This window comes from Capsicum annuum, chromosome 5 (genome assembly GCF_002878395.1).
Source record: "Capsicum annuum cultivar UCD-10X-F1 chromosome 5, UCD10Xv1.1, whole genome shotgun sequence".
NCBI lineage: Eukaryota > Viridiplantae > Streptophyta > Magnoliopsida > Solanales > Solanaceae > Capsicum > Capsicum annuum.
Window position 1 is genome coordinate 112,113,364 of NC_061115.1, and position 14,252 is coordinate 112,127,615.

Here is a 14,252-nt window from a genome sequence, read left to right on the forward strand (position 1 = left end):
GTTCAGAGCCAATTTTCCTTGATAAGGCATTAACCATTTTATTCTCTACTCTTTTTTATATTCAATAGTGTAGTCAAAAGGCATTAGTTTTGTCAACCTCACCAGTTGAGAGATGGTATGAATTTTATGCTCCATTAGGAATTTCAAAGCCTTTTGATCAGTCTTCATTGTAAACTTTTGGCCTAGAAGATATTGATACTTATACCATTTGGTCACAGCATGCACTATCGCTATAATATATCTATCAAACATAGACATAGCAACATGTCTGTTAAAGAGAACTTTACTAATGAAAGAAATCAAGTTCCCTTACTACATTAGGACTACACCAATAACATATCCACTAGCACCAGTCTCCACTACAAAGGTTTTATTAGCATCAGGTAGCGCAATTATAGGATTTTATTAATTCTTCATTTGATTTACTAATGCAGAGTCTAACTCAAAAGATTATTTGAAATAGTCCATTTTTGAGAAGCTTAATAAGTAGTCTACTTGTCACTCTAAAATTCCTAGTTAACCTTTTATAGTAACCATTTAATCCCAAGTAACCCATTAGAAGTTTAAGTGGTACTACCCAATTTTTTACAGTTGCTATCTATTAAGAATTAATTGTGACATAACCGAATCTTATGAGTCATTATGGCACCTATTTTATCCTAGTAGTAGGTAAGCCAACCCAAAGCCCAAAATTAGAAGTAATGGGCTAGTTAGCGGAAAATCGCATAAATGCCAGAATTATGCAAGTAAATATATTAAAAGCCATAAACATAAGAATAATAGCAAAATTAAAGGAAATAATAAAAAGAGTAATAATATCCCATGACCTATTAAGGTCGGTACAAGAGCCTCTAGCAAAAGAATAAGAGTACTATTGATGGCAGATATATAATAGTCTTAGAATAGAAAGACTAACACAATAAGAGTACTCTGGCTCCATGAGCTTACCTATCTTCAAAGTTTTAATCAGAACTAACACAACATTAATGGTGGCAACTAGTACTTGAATCTTTATTAGAAAAGGGTGTAGAAGTGTAGTATAAGCACCAAATCAATGGGTACTCAGTAGGCATCATCGATCGACTATGAAAAATTATAATATAAATAAAATAAAATGTAAGATAATAAGCTAAGTCATGAAAAAAGGGTAAACCTAGAATAGTACTCTAAATACTGAAGTAAACAACTAAATTAATAATAATAAAATGAACATAGCTATCAAAATAGTGATCTATGTATTAATATGAGAATAATTATAGCCATATTGTATTTTCATGCTTCGGGTCCAAAATTGAGTCAATATCTCTTGCAGGGCCCACTTGCATAATAACACTTCTAAAACCGTCAACACAACTGTCTATGCTCAAGGATCATTACACTTAAGAATGGGTAAATTCTGACCTCAAATGATAATAAACTCAACCCATAAAGAATCTAGAAATTTATGACTAAATTTGGTAATAAACTAAGAATTAGACAATAACTTAAAAGGATTTCGACAATGAAATGATTATCCCGAGCTCACCAACACCCCATGATCACCTCAAGATTAGTTTCCTAATTTCCCATACACTCTATGGCTTTTGGATCTTGAGATTTATGAAAAATGGAAGGTAAATAGGGTAATCAGTAAATTTAAAGCCCTACCTGATGCTACTCAAGCGGTCACTACTAAAGTGACATACGATCGCTAAAGCAGAAGCCGACCTGGGTCGCCGTTTGCTAAAGCAAGCAAAGTGTTGCTTAAGCGACACCTGCTTTAGAAATATGAATTTTGATAAAGAGAAATGGCTTTAACCATCCTTGGTTGCTAAAGAATACACTTGGCCACTTAAGCAACCCAAGGTTCGCTTTAGCGGATGCACCAACTAAAACTTGGATTTTGCCAAGTTTCCACTGATCCCTCGAGATTCATTTGAAATCTCGTGTCTAAAAATGAAATATGCTACCCTATCAAATTTGACATTCCATACTCAATAGCGCCTTAAAATTTTCCATTTGGGATCGTTTCAATGAAATATGGGCTCATACCCAAAGGCCACATTTACCAAATTTTAACCAATAGCTTGAAATGAGTTTGGAAGCCTGGGGACCCAAACCAATGGTCCCCCTAGCCTAAAATCGATGTTTTGAAGCTGATGGAACTATCATAATTGGAATATGAGGTTGTTAACCTAAATTTTATGCCCATTATCAAATCCTTACTAGGAAAGACTTCAAAACAAGGAAGTAGCTCTAAAACTAACCAAACTGCCCAATAACTGAACAGTCATCCCCAACAAGTCGCAAATGACTTAGGTCAGCTATAGGAAAGCTCTAAACAACAAAAAAGTATGGAAATGTAGAAAAAATAAGAGGTTCGTTACAATATCCACTACTGAAAGAACTTTCATTCATAAAAGTCAAGTGTTAAGATATACCTAAAGGCTCAAACAGGTGGAGATATTGGGCCTCATCTCACACTCAATCTCCCAAGTAGACTCCTTAATTGGGTGGTGTCTATACTTAAGATTAATTATTAGAATTTCCCTAGAGCACAATCATCTGGCATCCCTGGCTAATATGAGAACTGGCTTATCCACAAAGGTCAATCTCTCATCTAAATAAATCGATTCCCACCAAAGCACATGTGACTCATCGGTGATGTAACGCTGTAACATGGAAACATTAAAGACTAGACGAACAAAGTTAAATTTGGGAGCAAGGCCAACACATAATCCACTTCTCCAACTGTGTGAATGATCTTAAAAGGTCCAATATATCAGGGGTTGAGCTATCCTTTCCTCCCAAACTTCATGATGTCCTTCATAGGTTATACTCAAAGAAATATCCAGTCTCCATCTCTAAACCTGAAGGCTTGAAGTCCATGATCTGTATAAGCATTCTGCCTACTCTAAGCTATCTTCAGCCTATCCTGAATCAACCTGACTCTATCCAATGACTCTCAAAGCAAGTCCATACTACGGTGCCTAATCTCAGAGGTCTCAAACTATCATATCAGAGATCAACAATGCCTACTATATAATACCTTAAATGGTGATATCTCATTTCTGAAATGTCAGATATTATTAATTCAATCTATGCCAATGCTAAGTCCTATTTCCACTAACCTCCAAAATCCATAACACAGGCTTGGATCATATCCTCAAGAACCTGTATAGTCTTCTCTGACTGCTCATCGATCGAAGGTCAAAAACTGATGCAAAGACCCACCTAAGTACCCAACTCCTTTATGAAAGCCATCTAAAATATAAAAGTTAATACTGAGCCCCTAGAAATAATAATATGGCCACTCCATGTAGGTGAACTATCTCACAAACATAGATATGGGCTAACCGCTCAGTATTAAAGGACATCTAAATAGGAAAGAAATGTTCCAATTTGGCTAATGATCTACAATGACCCAAATGTTACTGAAATCATGAGAAGAGTGAGGCCACCTATAAACAAAGTCCATATTGATCCACTCTCACTTTAATTTTTTAATTGACATTCTCTAAAATAGGTCAGTAGGCCTGCAATGCTCAACCTTCACCTGCTAACAACATAGGCAACGAGTTAAAAAGTCTGCCATATCTGTCTTTATGTCACATCACCAATAATGTTGCCTTAAAATATATAATCTTTGTTGTCCTAGTATAAATAAAGTATCTGGAGTTATCAGCCTCCCATAAGATCAACTGAATTATGTCACCAACCCTTAAAATATAAATGCAGCTATCATATCTAAAATACCCTCAGAATCCATAGTATCCTTCCTGGACTCATCTCTTATAACCTGATGACATATGCACAAAGTACCCTATCCTCAAACCGGTGACTTCATATCTTCTCAAATAAAGTTGACCTCGCCTCAATAATATCAAGGATCCTCTTGGGATCCAAAATATCAAGTCACATCTTCAAGTTGGCTAAGGACCAGATGTCCTATGCTAATGGCCTCTCAAAAACTAAAATATAAGCCAAGCTACCCATACTCACCACTTTTGGCTCAAGGCGTTTGCTACTACATTTGCCTTGCCTGGATGGTATTGAATATAGATGTCATAATTCTTCAACAACTCCATCTATGTGTGCTACCTATAATTAAGCTCTCTCTGAGACATAAGATGTTGAAGACTATGATGATCAGTAAAGATCTCTTAATGAATATCATAAAATAATGACTCCAAATCTTAAGCACAAAAGCTACCACCGCCAACTCAAAATTTTAAGTTAGGTAGTTGCGCTCATGTACCTTTAACTACCTCGATGCATAAGAAATAATTCGGCTCAACTGTGTTAACACACAACCCAGGCGAATATCAAAAGCATCAAAATATCTGTTGAATCCCTCCTAAATTAAAAAGGCCAATATAGGAGCTGAAGTGAGAAAATACTTAAGTTTCCAAAAGCTCAACTCACACTCCTTAGACTATTGGAAAGAAACCTCCTTCCGAGTCAATCTGGTCACTGCAATAGTAGTTAAACCCTTAATGAACTACATGTAGTAACTTTTCAAATCAATAAAGCTACAAACCTTACATAGGGATTTAGGTTTGGACCAATAAAGAATAGCCTTAATATTCTCCAAATCAACCATAATCCCATCGTTAGACACCACGTATCCTATAAATGTAACCAACTCGAGACAAACCTTACACTTTGAGAATTTAGCAAAGAGCCTATAATCTCTCAAAGTCTAGAGAACAATCCTCAAATGTTGCATATTTATCTTTCTCCTCCTCAAACACAAAAGAATGTCATTGATGAACATAATTATGAAAGAGTCCAAATAGGTTTTGAACACGCGGTTCATTAAATCTATTAACATAGTTGGGGCATTGTTCAACCCAAAGGACATTACCAGGAACTTATAATGTCCCAAAGCAAGTCATAAAGGATATCTTTGGGATATACTCAGCCTAAATCCTTAATTAGTGGTATTTGAAGTTAATCTTTGAGAACATCATTGATCCCTAAATATGTTCAAATAAGTTATCAATACGAGTCATAGGATACCTATTCTTCACTATTACCTTATTCAACTGCCTATAATCAATACACATATACAGATAACTATATTTTTTTCATGAGCAAGACAGAAGCACCTCAAGAAAACACACTCTGCCTAATGAAAACCTTACCTTAAAAATCTTAAAGATAAAAATTTAACTCCTTTAGCTTGGTAAGAGTCATACAATAAGGTACCATAAAAATAGGTCGTGTGCCAACTCAAGATCAATAATAAACTCAATATCATACTCAGGAGGAAACAAGGTAGATAGGTAGGAAAAACATTACGAAAATCATAGACTAAGGGGACATCACGAATATAAGCAAAATAATACTCATAACCTCTTGATATAAGTCTTCTAGCATAAACATAAGAAATAATCCCTATCAACTCCTGGCTAATAGATCTCTACCGCCCAACCGAACGTATATCGGGCATGGATAAGGTAACAATCTTGGCAAAATAAGCTAAGACCATATGATAGAGGGATAACCAATCCATTTTCAGAATCATATCAAAATACACCATATATAATACAATAAGATCAGCCTAAGTATCATACTCTCAAATTGTCATAATTCATGATCTATTAACCTAATCTACTACTGAGGAATCACTCATAAGAGTAGACATACATAATGGCAATGATAAGGAATCCCAAGACAACTCTAATTGCGGTGCATAATAAGTAGACATATAAGAATAAGTAGATCTCAGATTAAATAAAGTAAAAGATGGCTAATGGCATACTTAGATCATGCCTATAACAATAGTATAAACAGATTATGCATCCGATCTACCAGGTAAAGCATATAAAAGACCTCACCCTCTACCTAGATTAGTGATTGACTGATCACATGTCCTACCTATTCGAGGACCTCCATGAGAACCCTGGGTATGACTCTATATACCATCTCTCGCTGGGGTTGGCACTGCCAGAAATGGCAGAACACTTTTCACTACAAGTACAACTACCCTACGCTGGGGACACTCACTAGAAAAATGGCAGAAATCCCTATACTCATAACGTAGACCAAGTATTGCACTATGTATAGAAGAACCAATTGTCTCAAAATAGCCACTACAACTAAAAAAACCAAAATATGCATCTCCAAAGGCTGAGTAATACTCTAGCTAAGATTATTACTATAGCTGGGATGACCACATTAGTAAGGTAAATTGTGGCATGAAAAGGCCTACTAAACTGACCTTAATAATGATAAGACTAGCATTGACGGTACCTACCATAAGAATCATAAACCACTGCAGATCCCACTGAAACTACTCTAATATGCGTCCTTTTATCGCTACCCCCTTAGGCTTCATAATATATCTCTTTTACGACCTATGGATCAGTAAAAACCTTAATGAAAGACCTATCAGTGGAAACCAAACTCTATATGGCTATGCAAAGAGACAGTCTCAACCCCCCAAAAAAATATTAAACTTTCTCATACTCAATATGCAAGATAGATGTAGCATGCCCGGCCAACTCATGAAATCGAGCATCATACTTTAATACAATTATAAAACCCTACTCCAATCTTGAGAACTGGTCTCTCAAATTCTCTCAAAGGATATAAGTCATATACTTGTCTAAGAAAACCTTAAAGAACTAAGTCTATGTCACGGGGGAAGATCTAGTTGGCTTAGAATCAAGATAACAGGTCCACCAATGTCAAGATGCCAGATCGAATTAAGTAGTCTGGTCGACCCACTGAATATCAACAAAGCGTAAATTATGGAGCCTATCCTCACAAGCAAATAAGAATTCATATGTATCCTCGCCTGATGCCCTAGAAAATCTAGATGGAGTCAATCTTAATAATCTATCCAACATTTTTTTCTCCTCAGTAGATATATCAGGTGATGGGACTAATTGTTGAGCAACTACCGGTGTTTGAGGGATCTCAACTTTGGATGTCATAGGTGCTACTTCTCCCTGCCTTAGTTCCACTCTAATATGTAGACTGAGTACCATCAGATGGTGTGCCACCAACTAAACCCAATAGTTGGACTAAGGAATCTATAGTAAGATATGAAGAAATGAACCCCAATAGAGCCTAGGTATCCCCCTAGCACACCGCTAGATGGGTGGTGAAATCTCTAGGGCGAGAGTAATAATAGGGTCTAGGGAAGGCTTTCTATCCTATTCTCTAGCTGGGGTTGCATCTCCAGTCTTCTCTAAACCTCGAGGCCATCCATCTTCTCCAGTTGGATCCCTACATGTGGACTTAGATTCCTAGTCTCTAGTAATAGTAGCTCGCATCCTAACCATCTATGAAAGAGGGAAACAAAATAAATCTTAGAAACCAATTCATACTCTTAGCAAAAAATGAGTAAAGGAAGTGAATATGTCTTAAAATTATCCTATACCCTCCCAAAGATAAGAAACGGATCTCATCATTTCAATCTGCAGGTGTAATGATTTTCCCTTTTAAGTGTTTTGACAATCTTAATCCTCTATACGATTTTGTTATCTAGTCTATGAGTTATGGGAATGTTTGCCATAGTTCCCAAGTGTTACTACCTGAACCAGGGTATGGCTGTGATAGGTATCTTATGTCCTACATAGACCAGATACAACCCCCTTCACCTAACCAAACCAAAAATAACACACCCTAATGTCGGATTAATTTCAAACATATAACAAGATAGCGTGCAATAGCTTAAGAAAATTTTAATTCAAGTATATAACCACCGACCGTAAACTGGTCAATCAACCGATCGACACCGCCCAATAACCACAATAGTCTAAACAAAGCCTTCGAAATAGAGTACTAAAACTGAATATCAATAAATTGTCGAGACATGCCCCCGACTAAAGGAAAGCCATTTCGTACCTTAGACAGAATGTTATCAACTAAAATAGATTATCATACGAGAGGGTAGGTACTAGTCGTACCCTAGCATATGAGTGGTATACTCAAATCGTACCCTATCAAGAATCTCAAACATAGGAAATTCTCTAAGGTTGTAAACCCAATGTGTTTCACACCATACGAATCATTACAAGACCCTATGACTCATAGGGTCTAAGTTATAGTCAGGATAGAAACTCTAGGGAAACATATTGGTCAGGCTATGATTGGGTCCATAAGACCCGTCAAGACTCCCTATGACTCATAAGGGGAATCGTAGTCTCGACAGTGAGGATAAAATTTCATAAAGTTTCAAGGACCAAAAATTTGAGGAATTACACCCCCCCCCCTTAGAATCATTCATCCCATAATGATGAGTCAAGGTATCCCTTAGCATAATTTAACACAAAAACACACCCACTCCTACCTTTAACAAAGACAGAAAACAAGATATCAAGGAAGTCATAATTTTCTTTAACAAAGTCAAAAACAAAGATGCTATGTAATACACATACCTCTCACACGATTATTTAGTGAAGGAAACAAGAATGGGTATTTCAAATTCATGTCCTCATCATATTCCCAAGTAGTTTCTTTATTTTTTTGGTTCCTCCATGGAACCTTTACAAAGCCACATCCTTTGCACGCAACTGATGAACTTGTTGTTCCAAGATCTCAATCTGGACTTCCTCATATGATAAGGAATCTAAGATTCCCACACTATCCAAAGGAACAACCAAGGAAGGATCACCCATACATTTCCTCAATATCGACACATAAAAGACTAGATAAATAGAACCCAAACTCAAAGATAATTCTAATTTATAAGCCATATTGCCCACTCGCCTTAAAATGCGATATAGACTAACATAACGAGTACTGAGCTTCCCTTTCTTTCAAAACCGCATCAATCCCTTTATAGGGACATACCTTTAAGAATACCAAATCATCCATGTTATACTCTAAGTCCCTTCACCTTATGTCCGTATAGGACTTGTGGTGACTTTGGGCAGTCTTAAGCCTATCTGAATTACCTTCACCTTCTAATATCTTGATGAACCATGTCAGGACCATACAACTAATTCTCACCAACCTCAAACCACCTAATAAGGGACCTTCATCTCCTACTATACAAATGCTCAAATGGAGCCATACCAATACTCAAGTGATAAGCAAACTCAATGAGAGGCAAATGGTCAACCCAACTATTACCAAAATTGATCACACCAGACCATAGCATATCCTCTGAAGTCTATATTATCCTCGCTACTTATCCATCCATCTGAGGGTTGAAGGTAGTGCTAAGGTTTACCTTACTCCCTAAACCTCTCTGATAGAAATGTCAAAAGTAAGATGAGAACTGAGTACCTCGATTAAATATGATTGAAACTGAAGCACCAAGCAACTTCACGATCTTTTCAATGAAGATCTAAGTATAATATTTCATTGAATAGTTAGTCTTCATGAGCAAAAAGTGAGCAGACTTATTCATCCTATCCATGATGACCCAAATGGAATCAAACTGATGACGTAAACGTGGAAGACCAGCAGCAGAATCTATATTAATTACTTCTAATTTCCATACAGGTAACTTGATTTCTTGAGAAAACCCATTGGATCTCAAGTGCTCCACCTTCACTTGTTGACAAACCATGCACTTAGCCATAAAATTGGCCATATCCCTCTTCAGTTTATTGCACTATAAATTTCTCTCAAATCATGGTAAATCTTTGTCAAACCAAAATGAATAATGTACCTTGATTAATGAGCCTCAGCAAAGATCCTTTCACATAGACGATCAATATCTAGAACAAACAACCTCTCTTGGTATCTCAAGATGCCATCACCACCAATCTTAAAGGCCATCACATTATGGTGACCCACATTATCCTTGATCTACATCAAGAAAAGATCTAAAACCTATTTCTCTTTTACCTCATCATACAAAAATGACTTCAACATCATAACACCATCCTCAGAGTCCAAGATATAAACTGTAAGACTATCCAAAGGTGAATATTCTTCACCAACTCTATCTTCTCCTCACCCACATGAAATAAGTTTTCTATAGACAACCTACTTAGAGCACCAGCAACCACATTAGCTTTACCTAGATGGTAGTGAAGACTTATATCATATCCTTGAGCAACTCAAGCCATCTCCTTTCCCTGAGATTCAAATTCTTATGGGTGAACATATATTGCAAACTCTTATATTTTGAGATGATGTTAACATGAACCTTGTACTAATAATGGTGCAAATTTTGTAAAGCAAAGACCATAACCAACAACTCCAAGTCATGATTCGGATAGTCCGTGTCATGTACCTTTAACTTCCCAAAAACATAAGCAACTACCTTACTATACAGCATCAACATGCAACCCATTCCCACCCAAGACACATCACAATAAGCAACAAGTCCATCGATACCCTTAGGCAGGGTCAAAATTAAAGCCTAAGTTAACTTATCTTTCAACTTCTCAAAACTACCTTCACAAGCATCGAACCATAAGAACTTCACCTTTTTCTGTGTCAACATAGTCAATGGGGTATAAATAGAAGAGAAACTCTCCAAAAACCTCCTATAGTAATTGGCTAAACCTAAGAAGCTCCAAATATCAGTTGGAGTCATGGGCCTAGACCACTTCTTAACCACCACAACTTTTTGTAGATCTACCATGATCCTTTTAGTAGAAATAATATGACCCTGTTAGGTTATAGAATTTAACCAGAACTCATATTTAGAGAACTTTGCATACAACTTCTAAACCGTCAAGGTTTGCAACATGAGGTGGGTTATAGGGGGTATTTAAGTCCTTTACCCTCACCCAAATCTGCCCAAAACACATAATTTTAGCCTCAAATAACATAGATTCTTCATTGTTTATGTTTTTCTTCTCCAAGAATAAAACCCTAGCTCCAATAATCAGGAACAATCCCATAACTCCTACTCCAAGAAAGCTTATAATCCAAAGTTTTGGGTTCAAGAACTTTAAGAAGAAGCTTTAAGAACACTATTAGAGAGTCAAAGGTTCAAGCTTTTATACTCAATTCATCAAGCAAGGTATGTGGGGTTATGAACAAGGATTCTCTTTCATCCTTGTGCCAAAAAAACTAGTTTTCAAAGTTGAATTTATATGATTTACAATTTAGGGTTCATACCCAATTATCATTATTTGAAGATGTTGATATTTCAAGTAGTTAAATTTTTAATTGCCTCTCTACTTTTTTATGTTTGTGCATGTGAGATGGTTTTATATACATTGAAAATTAAATTTCACTATCTTGACTAGAATTATGTAAGAATTTTAAGATTTTGATTACTGAGCATAACTTTATGATAATTTGACATAAGTTTGATTATGGGATTTAAGACCAAAGTATGAGAATTGATATTTCATGAAGATGATACCTTTAAGCATCCCGTGATTAGTTTACATTTAGATTTCTTGAAAAGATTTGATCTTTCAATCCTCAGTTAACATATGGATTCCACTCTACAGTTTTGATTACAGTTATGATCACAGTTTTTATTACAGTTTAAAAGTAAATAGATGCATAACTTGTTTTCATTGTAAACCCTTATGCTAGTTTTAAAATAAATTTCCTACAGAATGAGCATACACATTCAAAGGAGTAGTATTTAGATCCGAGAGGAAAGTATGGGTTTAGCATATCCTACTTCCCCAAAACTATGATCCAACATAGGTACAGATTCAGATTATATTCCATTTTTATATGGATATAGATATAGATTATGATCACTTAGATTAGGTTATACTCCTTGGAAAGAGTATGACACTTCTCCCCAAAGTGAGGTTTTCTCATAAGGGAACTAGACATTGGACACTATGATAGCTCACATAGTGTATGTCGGTTAGACGAACCTCCCTAATAGCAAAGCTTTATCAAATAGTATTTAAAAGAATTTCCTACAGAATAGAGTAATTTTAATAGAAAAGAACAATAAAAAAGCTTTTAGAAACTAAGTGTAAAGGCTTATGATTTTAATCAGATATTATTTTGAATAAGTCATTAGCTATGAGATTTTAGCTTTAACTTTACAGATAATGAGATTTCAATTTTTACTTTACAGATACAAAGGTGAGTCCCTTTACACTTATCTTAAATGATTTGAAAATGGACTTGACTTTAGTCCTACTCATTTTACTAGCAGAAAGAGTAAAAGTACAGTGTAACACCCTGATTTGCTGAACTATAATGCTACACGGTGCTCATGACCCCGAGGGACCACAAGCTAACCCATGACTAATATTTGTACCTGTATACGGCAAATCATGATCTAATAATGCAGAATACATCGAACTATAAGGACATAAGGTTCAACTGAATACAATCATGTGGGTGAAAATACCCAAAATGACTTAATCTAAACATAAATCTGAATATAAATTTGAAAATAGATCTAAAAGCGTCTAAACTGTCTGAATAAGGAGTTGAAGGAACATATCTCCAACTAACTCCATAATATTCAACTGAATAAATACATAAATAGATCAAACCATATTATCCTCAAATTAATGAGGACTCACTGTGTCTCTACGACTGGAATACTACTGCTACTGCTGGGCTGGAGCTCGTATCTCAGAACCTATGGTGTAATATGAAAAGAAAGCACTATAGCACAAATACGTCAATACAACTGGAGTATTGAGTATGCGAGGAGGGTAGGCTGAACATAAAGGGTTTTATGCATGAACAACACTGACTGACTAATATGAACGTGGGAGTGCAAACACACATATATAGAAACTGGGACCATCAATACATGATAGCATAACCTATAAGATAATACATGGTTTACTGATAACTGTTATGACTGATACTGAAATTAATAACATGACTGTATCTGACAGTCCTGTATATACTGAAATTTGAAGAACAGCCTGAGTTCTTTTACTCAGACTGATACTGAAACTATGGGAAGTAGTGTTTAACCGACATGCCCCATATATGCTGTTATGGCTAAGCTGGGGTCCAATCTCTGCCCCAATTGGAGGGGTGTCAACACCGCACCACTAATAAGGACAGCTGTGAGTGACCCTTATCTAGCGGGGACTCAATAAGAATGGTGGAAACCCTAAACTAATGGGTTAAGCCACCTCATCAACCCTAATCTGATGGGTTAAGATGTCAACCTACGCTGGCTACGTAGTTCTGGAACACAAGGATTGCTACTAAGAATCACACCCAAAACTGGCGGGTGAGTTCACATTCTTGGGTTCACTCAGTGCTAACCTCTTTTCCCATCTGGAAAGACCTGGACATGAATAACTGGTTGTGCATAACTTAATCTTACTGAATTCCTTTGACTAGCAAAATGTTACTGATATCTGACAACTGACTAAGATCATGAGGTTTTCCTGAGTTAAATGACTGACTGAAGTCTATAGAATCATAGCTTGAGTTTGGATATTGTGAAACATTACATAGATCTAGGCACCCAGCTATAGTTTTTGGGTACAAGTACCCCCAGGACTCGATGGAAGGAAACTGACATACATGACTGACTTGATCATAAGAGTAGAGTCCATAATTTATAATATCATAAGTAGGGATCACATACTATGCATGGTTGTTAACAATGTATTGCATGGAAAGGATTTCATATCACATAGAAGTACTTGCACAATCTTAATATCATGTTCATTGCATAATCATATTGGCAACACATACTAATAGCATGGAAGTTCATGTGGATTGCATGGTTATCATACATCTTGTTCATAAGTAGGATTTGCAAGTAAACATAGCATAATCTCATAAGAATAGTTCATGAGTATTCCAACAACATTTACAAGGCACATTAACAACATAGAAGTCATTCGAATGTAAGGGCATATCATGAATCCTTCACTTAGTCATAATTTAGCTATATTGCATGATTTCTAGTTTCTTAGGCATTTTATTAAATACCTTACATGCACATGTTAAGCATAGGTGAAATCACCAAATTATACATCATGAACAACCAAACTTACATGTTTCCAACTCATAAGATATCATGAATTCATAAAAACATATAAAGATTCCATCTTGCGAATCACCCAATATCAACAACATGATCATCAACACCTAACAATATAGAAATCATACTTTATAATGAAAAAAGAGGAAAACAAACAAACAAGCATCAACATAGGTATGATCATATCACCACAATTAACCAAGCTTTTGTATTTTAAAGATTGATTCTTGAACTCCATGGACTAAAGGAATCCGTGGATGAACACTACGAATACCTTAGAAGAAAGATTCTTGATGATTGACGGAGGAATTTCCTTAAAATTGGATCATCAAGCTTAATTATACAACCCTAGTTTTTTTTCTCCTTTATTGCTCTTGGATGATGATCTTTGAGATGAAAATAGGGT